This window comes from Adelges cooleyi, unplaced genomic scaffold (genome assembly GCF_023614345.1).
Source record: "Adelges cooleyi isolate 19-005CV unplaced genomic scaffold, UGA_ACOO_1.1 ACOO_flye_CR_arks_rails_tigmint_CR_PRNA_651, whole genome shotgun sequence".
NCBI lineage: Eukaryota > Metazoa > Arthropoda > Insecta > Hemiptera > Adelgidae > Adelges > Adelges cooleyi.
This window is the reverse complement of record NW_026096352.1, coordinates 5,231,905-5,247,826: the sequence shown is the minus strand read 5'-3', so window position 1 is coordinate 5,247,826 and position 15,922 is coordinate 5,231,905. Positions and strand designations below refer to the sequence as shown.

The 15,922-nt window shown below is 30.8% G+C and overlaps 1 protein-coding gene and 2 non-coding genes across 3 annotated transcripts in view; 1 reads left to right on the top strand and 2 right to left on the bottom strand.

Moving 5' to 3' along the window:
- Positions 1–317: 317 nt before the first annotated feature.
- LOC126844468 (carbonic anhydrase-related protein 10) overlaps positions 318–15,922 on the top strand; it is an 85,887-nt gene continuing 70,282 nt past the window's right edge. The window contains exon 1 of the mRNA XM_050582687.1: positions 318–438. The gene's annotated coding sequence lies outside the window, so the exon portion shown is untranslated. The remainder of the gene's footprint in view (positions 439–15,922) is intronic.
- Trnap-cgg (transfer RNA proline (anticodon CGG)) lies at positions 7,512–7,583 on the bottom strand. Its single transcript has one exon. It is a non-coding gene; the product is annotated as a tRNA-Pro (tRNA).
- Trnap-cgg (transfer RNA proline (anticodon CGG)) lies at positions 9,866–9,937 on the bottom strand. The gene has a single exon. It is a non-coding gene; the product is annotated as a tRNA-Pro (tRNA).

Below are 15,922 nucleotides of genomic sequence, written 5' to 3'. Positions count from 1 at the left end.
CTACAGGTACACCGAAGAATAATAATTGTGTGCACCGTCGAGTAAAAACCGATTTCTCAGACTCTATCCTATGGTAGTATGATTAGTGTAACATACATACAGTGTGATGGCCATTGGAAACGGGCTAGCCGTGGGTTCGGTTTTGCGCATTAACCTGTCAGGGACAATAATTAACCGGCAGCGGTGGCGGCGGCGGCGGCGTACAAGAACTCTGGAAACGCGTGTTGGCAGTGTGGTCTGGTCGCGGTCGTCGTAGTCACTCGTCTCGTGCACGCCGACACGCGCTCGCGCCCCAAGCCGCACGGTCATAGTACCTGAATCCACGAGGGTCGCAAAGACGGTCCCTCGGTCCAAGCACAACACGCCGTTCAGTAGCACGCCTCCGGTGTAGTCTGACAGGCGGCCCCACGTGCTGTTTCCTCTCGGCCGACTACAGTAGTGAGTACACGACAAAATAATATGCAAAATTATTACGCTTAACATACTTGCAGACGGCGGCGCACCGGTTTCCTACCCCATTCAAAAAACCGTATCGGTATTATTTTACTTTAAATAATTCTAGCACATCCAATGTCCGTCGATTCTATGTAGGCTTTGAGAAAGCGGGGTTTTTTTTGTTGCGAATTCCCATATTCGTCGACGAAAAGTATTATTTTTCGTGAACCTAACTCGTCTCTCGTTGAGCTGTATACTTTCGAGTATTACATGTTTGCAAAGAGAAGTCTAGTCGATTAAGTCGACCGTCTAGTCAACAGACTATCAAAACTCTAAAGTATACAAATTGTAATAATAGGAAATATATAGTCATCATTAGGGCCCGGAAGTATATTATGCTCTAAAAATAACCAATATATGCATGCATTTATGCGCAAAAAATACTTATATTTCATGCACTAAAAAAAACCTCAATAAGCACTCAATCATTTGCTATCATTTTATTTAAAAAAATATTTTTTAGTTGTTTATTACGTTAAGACTAATATTGTAACCAAAAATTCGAAGAATTATTAAGTAAGAATATTTTTTAATTATAAAAAATAAAATGTATTTTGGAAAAAACAAAATAAAATAAACACAATACTTTTTTTTCTTTTTCAGCTAATATTATTTTATATTTTTATTATTTTATTGGTACATTGTGATAAAAATATATTGAACATATTAAAAAATATGAAAAACTCGGAAATATGCTAAAATATTCAAAACAGTTTTTGGTTTTTTTTTTAATGTAACTCAAATTTGTAGCTCATCCAGCTATTTTTTTAACCATTCAATGTAAACTTGTAAATGGACGTACTTCCGGGATCTAGTCATAACATTTAAAAAATGTTAAAATAGAAAAATAAAATATATTAAATCCAAATATAATAACGACATAATTCGCTAATGTTACCTTTAAAAATATTTTATGTTTTTTTTAAAAAGTTATCCAACTTTTAGCCACACGCAATCTATCTGCGAAAATGGTTTTGCGCAGGACAAATTTTCAGGAACCCAGGTCATTATAAATGTTGTCCAAAAAATAATCTTTTTCGTTATAAAAATATATTTTAAAAAATGGGTAACTCATAAAGGTATTAAATACAAGTAAGATTATTAAAACTATACGAACAAGTAAAATCATATTATGTAGTTAGTTTCAGAAGTTGAAATAAATTTATAGTGTGGATTTGGAGTAGAAAGGGAAGTAGAAGATCCCCAAAAAATTATAGCTATAGAGTAATCGGCAATGATATGAACTAAGAAGATATAATTTTTGGCAATTCTAGTAAGTTATGTGGTTGACAGTTTCAAGTTAGGACATGGGAATGGGCTTGTTCAAGAATAGTAGCAAAACAAATACAAGGAAAATATATAGGTTTCTAAAAACAAAATAATTACAAATTAATTACTGTTAAATTCGATGTATCAAAAATAGACTGTATTAAAATTTTTTTTTTTATAAATTTGTTATGGAAAATCTATAGAATATATTATATTTGTATAAACTAATTTCTAACCCGGAAAAACAGTCAATCCAATTATGGATGTAACAAAAAGTGTATAATTAATAATATAAAATAATGGTAATACGGGAAAGCCGATGACAATGTGATGAGACGCAGAAGCCCGCAATTACATTATTGTTGCCTACCTTTAGCCCTTTCAAACGTTTCCTTTATTCTAGTGTCCGTGAGTAATTATCATTAGTACTTGAAATCATTTTCAATTTTTGTGTTCTCATTATTTTCTAGTATATGCTGACTCCTACATGTACATTTTATTTGATTACAAGTTGACAATATTGCCCTAGTAATCGTACACTAAAAACACATTTAAACAATACTGAAACGGGTATAATGTTACAATAGTCTACAATGGTAGTAAAAAAAAGGTGGTGGCTTTTTAAATTTGTTCTTAAAGTCAAGTAGAAGTATAATTATTGAGCTAATCTCAAATTTGAAGAAGAATAAGAAAACAACACTAGCGTTTGGATATTATTATACTCAGTATTTTTCTGTACGCTGTTTGTGCACTATTTATGAAAAGGGCTATTATTTTTAAATATTGTTAACGTTTGTCTCCCCTTTATAATACCTATTAATGTAACTACTATTTGATTGGACCGCTTGATTAAAATAAACCAGACTCTAGAGTAAGTTAATTGGAAGAAATAAAAGTCCCGAAAAAATCAAGAATGAAGTGATTTCACTTTAAAAATTAGAGCGTACTTAAATCTTTAAAGTACAAACTAGCAGTTTATTGTTACATACAAAATGATAAGCAAATTTAGTTAAACAGAATAGTAAAGTATGTTTTAATCATTTCGTAATAAAGATACTTTATATCAAAAGTGTTTATGTGGTTTTTTGTTGTATATCATTTATAAATACAATTTTTTTTACAGGAAAACATAATATTTTCCATAATAAATCAAAGGCTACAAACAATTGTATTATAGCCATTAAAGCACTCAACATATTTTCAGTACACATTTATATATTCTCTAAAGTTACATTGTTGACGGTCCTAATTTGTTATCACTCGAAATACAGTTTTCGGTTGGGACTCGAGCCACAGTTTCTTTAATGTCAGTGAATATTAAAAATGCTCTTAATATTTAAATAGAAATATTTTTAATGTGAATTATTAAACGTTGGTTTTGTTAATTTAGGCAGTATATTTACGGTTCTAACATGTATTGCGCTTAATCAGAATTTTAGAAAATGGTCATGTGATATTTTTAAAAATGTATTGGCCCAAAATATTCTTAGCATGCTTTTTCCTTGTTACCAACCCTCATAGTTACTTTCCAGTATAAATTCAAGTTTTTGAATCGTGCTATTTTTCAAAATAAAAATGCAACGCATTTGTATATAGAATAACACTCTACGATTTAGTATTTTTCACAAACGATAAACAGTTGAAAAAATATTAATTGTAATTATTATAAATACCCACTATTAATATTTAGATAATAATTTGCTTCTGAATAATTCGCTGGATAAAATTTGTCATGACGATATCATGTTAGAATATTAGATTTTTCTATTATTATTACTTTATTCTATTTTTAATACTTTTACCCAATTTGTTGTTTACTAATATTTAATATAGTAACTAGATTTCCTTGATTCTGTTTACGGATATTTTGCCAAGCAATGATTGTGCTAAATAACACCTTCCAAATTAATTTGCATATTACAATATAAATCTTTAAACAACATGTAATAGTCGGTAAATGTATACCATGGCCTCCGTAGTACCTACTATTAGTAAATCGCAATTTATTGTATAAAAGTATGATAAAGAGTTTATTTTAAAAGTATAATGATCTCAGAGTGTTCTAATTGTACTTGGTAGTGTTAATCGCTATTCAATAAGAAACGTAGTACAACCCTAAGTTTAGGTACTAGAATTTTCTTTTAAAGATTTAACAAAAAAACACAAATTTTTAATGCATAATTTTTTAATGATTTATTGTTTTCAATTATTCTTTATAATATGCAATGTCATTCTTATACTTTTAAAATTCAATATAATATTTTATATGCTTGAATTAAAATATTGTATTCATGGTTGTTTGTTCCTACTATACTTATAATTTGAGTAGAGTTTTCTTATAGATTCAGTATTATTAAATTGTAAAAATAGTTTGTGCAAACTTTTTATCGGTCAACTGTTTGGAAGTTATAGTTTTTAAATTAATTAATAATATAAAGTGTAATACTGTATTCAGTTTCAAATATATTATAGTATCATAATTTTATGATTTGGATACAGCACTATTTGTCATACTCCTTTATTATTATACTATAAGCATTACCTTATACTTTATTGTATTATTATTATCTAAGCAATGTAATATACAGCTAATAATTGATAGTTGTTGTCTTTTAGCTTTATCTAGTTCCCATTGTTTGTGGACGTCAAATAGTTTGACATAGGTTTCTTCATCTGGACCATGTTGCTGTTTTGTGTTAAAATACCTCTTTAGATAGATGGACATATTTGTTATCAATATTCACCACGGTTGTATTTTGTACCGTCGCATTTACAACATCAACTCTGCTGTCGAGTAATTCAATTTCCTAATTGAAAAACGTCAAACCTAGTCATTCATATTTGATGATACCATTGAGATACAATGTGTCACTTCTTATACTACTGTTACAACGTTTATCAAATTTGAAATGGGTACTGTTGCACAGTTTACTCAATGAAATAATCGACAGACGCATTTAAATAACTATTCACCGGTGGATTATATTTCCCATAAACTTAACAGATGTACCTAATTGAAATTCGCATTGTCTTGCGTGAGATAGATAGGCGACCTGTGTCCATTCAAGTTTAAGTATGTACAAACGTGCTAGTCTCTACATCAAAACAATTTTCGTTTCATCTCCGACGCACATATATACAGTGTGTTTAATTTATCGTAAGGCAATCATTTTTTCTTAAAATAATTACAACTGTGTAGTTATAAATTTACCACCCTGTATAATATTATGTATATATACCTATTTTATAGCTATCGGACTGCACGAAACTGGTCCAGCCGTCGATCATCAATTAACTTCAGTATTGGCAATTATTGTTGTCTAACTAAGTGTAGCGCATTGCTTAATCATAGATCGTAGAATACAGTTTCTTTAGAATATTGTAATAATATAGTATATTGTTTTACGAAGTACTTATTTTAGTTAAAAAGTCAAGAGGGAGTACTTTGTAATTGAATTTTTTCGACAACACTTTAACTACAGCTTAAACTAATCTGACACACATTAAAAATATAGTTGAAATAATATAAAGCACAGACTAAAATAATACAGCATTAATGTGATAATATAGTATTACGTGTACACGCGAAGAGCAAATTAAAAGTAACATAAAAAATATAACTCGCTCTAAAATTAGCACATTGAATGATGACTAAAATGAGATAATCGTTTATTCTGTACATAAGTATACAGTGTTATTCACTTATTCATAAATTATGTTTGGGGTTTTAACCATCTAATGCAAATTTTAATACAGATTTTGTATTTTCAATTCGAGTTGAAAAGAAGTAAACTTATACTTCATTAGAATCGTGGATGTATCGTTCAATTTTTGATCGATAAAAATGCTAAGTTAGTTTGTCCGAAGGATAAAATGTATTGTGTACAGACAGTAAAAAAAAAAAACATTTTTGATGTTACATGTTACTGCTTTTAAATTTGATATCACAGTCGGGAGTAACATAACATAAAACGCGCACCGGAAGTGAAAAATCTCTCTCGCACTTGAATAACACCACTTTGTACCAATATCTATCGTGTATATACAGACATACAGTAAGTTGTGGCCTATACGCACAGTCAGAAACGACAGTTATAGCATTTGTCCTTTTATTAGCATTTAGAACGAAATAAGAAGTCGTATAAATAAGAGATAAATTAATATTTACTCAACCGGTCTACCTCAACTGTCGTTATTGTACCCTTCCTGTCATAGGTCATCATTGCCTTAACCATTTAATTGTTTCAACAATTATAACCCGTCAGATTTTTACTTGTATTATTGGTGAATAAAATGATTATTTCATTCACCAATAATACAAGTGATATCATATTGATGTTGCAATTATTAAAATTTGTTTTTTTAGACTTGAGTTCATAAATCGTTTATTTCGAGCTTGGTCTTACCTGAAATTAGTGTATGAAATTTAAAATCGCCGTTACCAACATTTGCACCAGTTAGTCGTAATGGGACGAACAAAATGTCTCTCAGACTCTAAGACTAATTGTGGGTGATTAAGCAGAACCACTACTCTCCTCTGCGCTTAATTCCTAAGACCATTACACATGCACAGACACCAAGCCAGTGTATAGACCCTATAACTTAACCAACGAATAATTGTGGCCGAAACAACTGACAACTAATCCGAATTCTACAGTTAATCTGACAGCCCAAAACGTATCATATGAATATATTATATTATATCAGATGTATTATTCATGTAATATAATACCTCTTGACACTCTATTTTACCGTTCATGCATACATTCACCATAAAGTTACTTTAGTTCAATATTGAACATTTAGTAAAACTTGTGTTTCTAATAGCCGAAGTCTTATTCTATTTTTAGTAGTTTTACTTTCCCAAAAATTGTACAGCCATAGTTCGAAGGTAACAAATCATCAAAAAAGTGATTATTACTATTTTTAATATCATAGTAAAATCATTCCGCGGTTTTGTAAAGTTATCATTTCTATTCTTCGTGAAAAATTTGTTACCGTTAATCATCTATTTTCTTATAATTTACTCAATTTACTCTTATAATTTATAACTCACGAATAACTGAAATTAAACGTCACCTGCTAAACATAAGCAAACACATGCTCCAAAAGTACCTATAATATATTATTTTGAAGAAGTTTTAACTAGGCTTAATTTTATTAAACAATTTTGCGGAAACCGATGTACATTACATTTTAATTAATGTCATTTTTCAAAATCCGAATATTATAGAATGATTATATATTTTCTCTGATTTTTATTAACATTCCATTATACCAGTGCCGGCTACATAAATTCCATATTATATATTACATGTAATATAATTTACTAACTATGGTAATTATCTATCTATAGGTTAAAAAAATGTATAAGACGCTGACGGTATAGGCTTGTAAATAATAGTTAAATAAAGACAAATATAATTTTAATAACTAATTATATATAAAAGTATGGTAAAATTGTGATTGTGACTCTTTTGGAACGTTGTTTAAGAACTTATTGAAAACGTTAGATAGAGTAAAAAAATCATAAACCGTATTGAATGTGACTATTATATTTAAGATACCAGGACAAAAAAAAAATAACATTATAATATTAGTACATGGAAGGGCGTTAACATTACCGTCGCTTTCAGTCTTTAGACGATGGTTTGACCTCGTTTCGGATCGCCTCAGGTCCCACCGGTCTGGTGAATGTGTTCGGACACTGTAAAGTGATTTTACCGTTGAAAAAAGCAAAAATGTATGGGCCTGTCCGGGATTTGAACCCGGGACCTCTCGCACCCGAAGCGAAAATCATACCCCTAGACCAACAGGCCATGTGAGTACTATGAGAGAACTAAGTCATTTTAAACAGATTCGTTGGGAGAAAGCTGCTCCGGTAACATGCAGACGTAGGCAATCCACAGACCGCACTGTAAAAATGAGTCGCACAATAATACAAGTCGCCTATACAATATACACACGCCTCACGGACACCTGTTATACTCAGTGAATGAAGGATGTCATCTCGTATTAATATTAATATGATCATAGTTCAAACGTTAGTATTTTATTTTAAGAGGAAGTAATGTGAAATCGGAACCCTCCCCAGATTAGGCATTACCAAAAAAAAAGGCGTTTTTTTATATCATATATTTTTTATTATTCGTAACATTATACTTTCTGTCGTGAAATCGTAAAAATATATTTTGAGCAAATGGGGAAAAAACTGGCTTACGAAGCTTTTAATAATGTTAATTTTGAGTTATTTTGTTCGTACGAATTATCGTGTCTATTTTCGAAATTGTCGGTTTAATGTACAACAAAGTTAAAAAAAACGTTGAATTGCAATTTAAGATTGTTGTCAATGTTGCGGGAAGCGTTGTGTAGTGGGTACTAAATTTTTTATTGAAAATTTATTTAAAAAAAACATATTTTATTCCTTATAAAAATATAACATAATATATTATTAGATGAGCTAAGTTTTTTTCAAGTGTAAAACTAAAAAGTTATGAAGAGGAACAATTTAGTTTTTTTTTTTTATAAAAACAGCGTGAAAAAAAAAACATTATTTAGTTCATCTAATACAGGTTTTTACGTCATTTCAGAAAATCTCAAGAGCAAGTTGATTGATCAAATAGTTTTACCTATATTATATTTCCCGTCGTTTTAAAAAATATGACACATGGCATACCTTCCGTGCATGCAATTACATGAGCACACTGCACACATTAAATACGCATAATTTCAATTTAAAACTTAATGATACTAATAAACTTAATTTAAATTAAATTAAACAATATTTTTTACAACTAATAATGAACAAAAATCGACATTTATGACTTGGTAAACCAGGGTCGGCTTTTGACAGGTTTAAATATGTTTATACTATATTTTGTAAGTACAAATATAAAAAATAAATTAGGATGACCCTCAAATGGCGGTGGATGGCCGTTATTCGTCACGAAATGTTGAAAAATTTAGACATTTTATTGCTTAGAGTGAGGTGAGTGCTCAAAGTGACGGAGTGTCCAAGTGACAGTAATGCTAACGCAATCACGTCTTGAGCCATTCGTCTTTATAAATACAATTTCTATACTTTAATATAATTTTAGAATAATTTTAAATTTTGGAGAAACATATTTTTATGTTTTCTTTTATAATCAGCCTACGGTAAAAATGTTTTTTTTTTTGATACTTCAAATAGTAAATTGGCTTGGGATAAGCCAAAAATACATTTTTTAACTTTCTTTTATACTATAAAAACAATTAAGCGGGGTAAGAGCAAAACTTTTCATAATAATATAGGTATATAATATATAATAATCATAGATGAGTGCAAAATATCTAAATTACATGTGCAGCATAAGGTCCTACCGGCCCATTTCAAGAGGAGTCGATACTCTTGAATACCTAGTTATCGTGTACAAAGCCGCTCACTTCGCTCGCGAAAAAAAGTGTTCTAAATCTTTAAGAAAAGTTATAAACATAGTTGAATATTATAAATAAAATACTTCTCGTGACTTAATTAAATAAAAAAACTACACATAAAACAAAAACAACACCATTGTATTTATATATCAAAATTAACATACAAAAAAAACAAATGTACTAGGTAGATTATGGTAATCATAATATAAAATTATCATACTAAATAAAATATAACGAAATCAAATTTATAAGAAAAAGTGCAGGATTCTGATCAGAATGTCAAACGGCTTACAAGACAAACAAAACAAAAATCATTAACCTGAGAACACAAGTTTCATTGTTTTTTTTTGTCAATTACTTTATCCAATTACAAATAATTTGTTCACCGCCATTTTAATATAGACGAACAAAAATGATCGTGTGTTTTTCCAATTTATTAGCTGCAAAAAGTATATGGTGGACCCTTTGAAAACATTTTTGCTGTCCCCGAGCGCCCGCCAATGATAATAATATGTATGTTATATGTGTGTGTTTCTTAATATAAGGAAACTGTTTTACTATAAAGGTAACACAGAAAATTGGTTACAGAAAAAATAAACTAAATCAGTTTTATCGTGTTTAAAAACTAAGCCCGCGATAAGTATACGAACTCATTGAATTGTTGCCAATAAAAACTACAAAAAATTACGGGCCTGTCCGGGATTTGAACCCGGGACCTCTCGCACCCGAAGCGAAAATCATACCCCTAGACCAACAGGCCACCTGATGTATACATGGTGAAACTTTCTCTGTTAAGCTAAGCGCGGACGATAAACGCACAAAAAGAGAAAGGCTATAATCTTTAATTTAGGTTAGTCCATACTATGCGCGGCCAAGAAAAGTGGTTGCCTATGTGTCCCATATACAAGTTCCACGGTGCGAATGAGGATCGAAGATAACTAATTACTAACGTGTATATAATATTACAGTTACATACAGCATACTACACGACGTTCTTTCGTTGCTGTTATACTATTGACCGATTGACATAATCTTTGTGAGGACCCCGAGAATACATTAATCGAAATAGCACAATTTATTGTCATGGGATTCATTATAAAAAGTATTTTCTTGAAAAAGTATAATGTAATAACTTGCTTATAACATGCATGATTGTGAAAATTCTTAAAAATTCGTAAAAAAACAAACATGTTTGATTAATGCGTTTGTACGATGAAATTTGACATGTTTTTGGAACAATGAGCATCTTTTTAAAATATTTTTTTCTTGAATCTGGTTTCAGAGTTTACCTGAGACGCCTTAGTTATTTATTTTAATTGCCTAAAGTTGTAAAAAAAACCATTTTGAGGCATTTTATGCAAGTATGTTTAAAATATTTTCAAAAATTGATTTAAAATAGAAGTTATTATCCTATTTTTTTTTTTTTTTTAATGAGAACTGATGAACAGACCTAATGTAAAATGTTCAGTGGTAAAAAAATTATCTGCTAGATTAATTTCGAGATTAGATTGAAATTAAGAAAAAAAATACGATAAAAAACTTAAATTTAAAACAAATTTAGACATATATTCAAACGTAGAGTCCTGAAATTAAAAAAATCATGTATCAGCAGTATTATAGGACTTCCGACGGCGATTAAAAAAAAAAACTAGCGACCATAATAAATTCTGAGATAAGGTTCGGATTTAGCGAATAATATAGCTGACGTATTTTAATGCTAATTTTAAATTTATTTAAAGTGTTGTTAGTAATAATTATTACATAATTTGTATCTTGAAAAGGTGAAAATTGAATTATGTACAAATAATTATTGTAAAAAATCAGTAGGTGCAGTGCACAAAAGATGTTTCGGCTTTTGAGGGGTTTCGCTAACGTTTAAGACGGATGTGTGGTTATAATTAATACTTAATTTTTTTTTATTAATTTTTATATATTTGCGAAATAGTGAGTAACAAGCGAAATATTGTGAATGAACCGACAACAATATATCATATTGGTTTCACGTGTAGGTAGTGCTTTTTGTACAAAAAAGTGTAGAAATAAAATTAGTGCACTGGGGTCGACAGACGACGCCTAAGTGTGAACGAACTGTAGGTAGGTTTTTGATATAATATTTTATCATGACATTGTTTTGTGGCGTCCAAATTAATTAAAAGTGCCGCGCAGTATCGGATGACGTTGGTATGATAATACAGTATTACGCTATCTATTGTTTTCTAAGTTGAACACTTGAACCTCAATACTTCTAAGAGTAATAACTGAAGGGTCCGGTGCAAGTGCCGGCTATCTCCACTTTTTATCAAAAACGGGTTTTTCATTGTCCATGGGAAAATTTTTACCTACATTTTCGTGTATGAAACAGTAAAATCGGACTACGTATTACCTACAAAAAGATATTACAAAACGAATTTTTGCCCCACCAATAGTTGTGGTAAATGGGACAATGTATTTTTTTTGTCGTCTTGAACAATTTCAAATATGGAAATAACCGTTTCTTGCACCGGCCCTTCAATTTCAATTAGTATATATATACATTTTTTTTTTTGCTCATCACAAGTTGTCAACAACTTGTAGTCGACAACTACTTATATACTTTTTTTTGTCAATCCATTGCTGTTTATTTTACCTTAGTGTCCATCGGTCTTACTCTTGTTATTTTTGTAATCCACCCACCATTACTCACTACTCCTCTGTCCTCTGTTCTCGCCCCTGCGTACTAACTCCACTGTTCATTCCATTTCCTCTATTCGCCATTTTTCATTGTTTATTTGGTATTAACTTAAGCACGCTTATTTTTTTCCTACCAAGTAGGTACTAAACCAGCTTTACATATTAATTTCCAAATGTTATTCGCTATATTTTCTATAATTGGTCGTTTCGATACTACGAATTGAATTTCGAAAACTACCATTATTTTGGGCAAAAGTTATTTCTTCGCCCGGCTAAAAAAAACACTCTTGATATATTTTATCATACTCGATTGGGTTAGAGCAACGTTACGTTTAGCCCATATCGGTTTACTTACACTTCGAATGCAGTGTAACCCAACGAAGAAGCATTCGGTTAGAAGCAAACAAATCTGACGTTTTTCAGTGGAAAGCGGAAACCGTAACGCAATGATTGTTTTCACAGGGGACAGCGCTTGACACTTTTTCGTTGTTAAATGAAAACGGTCGTGTAGGTATTTTTCATTTTTTTTTTTTTGTATTCCCTCTAGGCGTCGAATATTAAACGCCTGCGGCAGTTACGTTGACGGCTTAAAGGACACGGGCTGAATGCCAAGACGATGCCATACCCAAAATATAAACTTAAAGTTCTAGCTATAAGTAATTGGATCTCTTGAAAGGAATCTCTTTTCAAATTTCGTAAAAAAAAAAATACCCATAAACTTTCTAGAAAATTAATTATGAATCAGGCTATTAACGGGGCAATTAAAAAAAAAAAACGATGATGCGGGATGACGTTATTGTGCAGAAATACATTTTTAAAACGGTGTATTAAAACGCTAAATTACAATAAAATATTTATTATAGTTAAAATTCTTAAATCGTTTTGACAGAAAACTTTGCTGCAGAGTTATCTACAGCGATGTCTTATTATTAGGTGCATACATTTAAATTATGGAGTGGTAATAATTAATATATCATTAAATTATAATTAAATTTTAAACATTAGAGCGCCTTCAATTAGTTATATTATCTTGGCAATAATTATTATCACTACGACTCAACAATGGTTTTATCTTAATGTTTTTATGTTTTTCCTACGGCTTACCCGTCCAATCGAAAATAGTCTATACTCTATTCAAATAAGAAATCTCTAAAATTACAGATCACTAGCACAAGTACATCCTTATTATTATTATTATTGTTTTGCATTCGATTAACATAGGAAATTTTAATTTTTCATTAAATAAATTCTGACTTAAGAAATAATATTTTTTTCAATTTAAAAAATAATTACTTAAAGCTAAAAATGACACTTAAAAACGAATACTCTTACTTTTGATTTCGTGATGAATTTTTTTGCTAGCAATTGATCAAGCTATCAGTTTTATCTGTTCAATTAGCTTTAACTTTATCATGAATAATCAAGATAATGATTTTAAAGTGCCATATTTCATTTTTAAGACTTTTTCTTTCAACAGTAAAAGTTTTAATTAGTGTTCAAGTTGACATTTTTAAAATGAAAAATCTAAATTTTCCATGTTAAAAAATTGCAAAATAAAAATTCACGAGGAAATATTTATCTAGGGATCTGCAATCTTATGGTTTTATTTTTAATAGGCTACTATCGATTTTTTTTAGCGGGGGAAGTAACAAAAAATGTTTTTAATAGACACAGACTAATTGACGTATGGAATTATTATTTCACAATTTTGTATATTTTACATCCACTTTAATACCGATTACACTATACTGAAGATCTACCGTTATGTATGAATTTCTTTTTCCAGACCGTCTGAGGACATCTGAAATACATTCCGACTGGACTTGATCCCCAGGGAGAAGCCTCATTTAATGTACTTTTTATTATAATGCACATTTTTTGACGAGTACAAAAGCAAAGTAAACACAATCTTAAAGAAACCAACGCCGCACCGTCGTATAGTAATGGTGAATTTGAGTTATGCGAGTTGTCGTCCTGTCTGGTCGAATAAGAAGTGACAGATAGGAAGTGGTAAGGGGAAATATAAGAAACCAAGACAGCGAAAAGTATACACGACGTTCTTTTAGTGGCCGCACGTACACAATACCTATAGTTTATACGTTTTACATTTATTCGTGTAGCACAACAAAACGCCGTCGTTCTCCCTCTAACGTCCGACGTGTTTCCTGGACAATTTGTTTGTAAGAGACGTCGGTTAAGTCCCGTGTTGTTTTCCCGGAATAGCATTGTAAAGCAAATAGAAACTCAAAAATCCTCTATGGGACCTCTGCGGCTAGACTTTTAACAAGAATAGCTTTTAAAGAAAATGAACCTTGAATATTGAATTGTCTAACTCATTTCGGTCGAATATTAAGATTATTCGGTTTGACATGAATTTGTCTTACGGCTTGGATTAGGTTGGATTTAAATTCGACTTAGAAAACCTGAATTCGTTCCAAAACTACGTCCACTCAACCTAACCTAACCGGACCATCTAATTTTGGGCTGATGTTTATTATTCTTCAATTTTTCCTAATAGTTCTTTAATACTTTCCTTCCGACGTCTTTATAGTCTTCCTGTTAGTGTGCTTTACCTCTACCTTTACCTGTCGTTGCTGTTTTGATCAAATTTTCATTATCCTGCCATACGAGGTCATTCCACTCATGTTTTTTTGATGAGTTAAACTACATTTCCATTCGTCCGACTTACAGTCGAACATATAGGTGGCCTGATCGTCGATCGGGCCACCTATATAAGTTTTAAAATACATGCTATTTCGCATTATATAATGATACATTGATATCTATTGCAAAAATTGGTATTCAAAACAGTTTTACGGCGTTCGTGTTTTGTTTTTACGACCTCGTGCGGAACCAATGAAATTTAGCATAAGAAATACTTAGAAACCGCCGTATTACACGTGTATCTGTAAACAATATTATTTTATATACCCGTACCCTAAAAAACATTCTTGGCGTCGTAAAATTGAAAACGTAGAGCCGTTGGAGGCAAGAGACCCCAATTTATCTGATACGTGTGTAACTTGCATACATACAGCTATTGCATATCACTGGAAACGAAGTTGTGGCAGCAAGTCGTTTGAAAAATATAACTCAGATGTTTTGAAATAGTTTTCTACCATGAAAAAAGACCAGATAGGAGGATATTTTAGATGCATAATAGAAAGAAAGTTAATTAAAATAATGAATATTGGTGGAATATGAATTGGACTATTTTTTAAAGTTATAGCATTCTGTAATTTTTATTTAAAAAATATATCTTTTGGGTGTTTTACTCGATTTTAAAGGAGAATGACCAATGGGCAAACTTTTTAAATTTTCATCCAATTAAGTAACATTCAGGTACGATTTCTGACATATAGAATAGCTACATAGAATCGGTGCATTGATTGAGCGAAAAAAAAAATTCATTTTTGTTCTATTTCGATAATTACGTTTTATATTGTTATTAGTAATAAAATAGTTTGTAACTTATAATCAGTCGTAAAGATAGATGCGATTAAAAACTGATATTTATCAAGTACACGAATTCGGCTCAAATTTGAATGGGCACAAAAAAATGCATTACTGATAAATAATATGTACAGGCCAAGAACACCTGCCTGGCCTGCACTAAACAGTTTTAATTGTGACCAATAATTTGAATAATTATAACGCTGAATACGGGTCACTCATAATATTACGACATAAGGTTTAGGAAGTCCTGTAAAACTTATTGCATGTTGTTGTTTTCTTATTGTATATTTCGTTTTTTATTTTATTACAACATTCTACTACGCGAATATGTACTTCAATCTAGCCACGGTGAATAAATAATGCAAAACTGACAACTCCACTCGTGGCTCGCAATATCGTCTTACACGCACACAATAATACCATTCGTATGTGTCAAGAAAATATTACAACCGAGTGATTCGTTGCCTCCGGCGCAATCTTAGTCTGTCTTATCCAAGACGACGATCATGAATTTTTTTTGTAAAATTACATTTGTTTGTGTACAAAACTGCGCTGAGCATTGTACACAATACACAATACTCAGGCAGCGTACTGAATGTTATAGATATGATGTAAGTAT